The sequence below is a fragment of the Arachis duranensis genome, chromosome 5, assembly GCF_000817695.3.
Source record: "Arachis duranensis cultivar V14167 chromosome 5, aradu.V14167.gnm2.J7QH, whole genome shotgun sequence".
NCBI classification, from domain to species: domain Eukaryota; kingdom Viridiplantae; phylum Streptophyta; class Magnoliopsida; order Fabales; family Fabaceae; genus Arachis; species Arachis duranensis.
Genome location: NC_029776.3, coordinates 49,713,959 through 49,714,281, shown reverse-complemented (window position 1 = coordinate 49,714,281; position 323 = coordinate 49,713,959).

Sequence of the window (323 nt, the reverse complement as noted above, 5' to 3'; positions counted from 1 at the left end):
CTAGTAAAGGTTGAAGGCCTTTACATCCCTGCTGATTTCATAATCCTAGACACTAGGAAGGAAGATGATGAATGCATCATCCTAGGAAGATCTTTCCTAGCCACAGCAGAAGCTGTGATAGATGTCCACAGAGGAGAGTTAGTCCTTCAATTGAATGGGGACTACCTTGTGTTTAAGGCACATGGCCATCCCTCTGTGACAGAGGAGAATAAGCATGAAAAGCTTCTCTCAGTTCAGAGTCAAGAAGAACCCACACAGTCAAACTCTAAGTTTGGTGTTGTGAGGCCACAACCAAACTCTAAGTTTGGTGTTAAGATCCCATG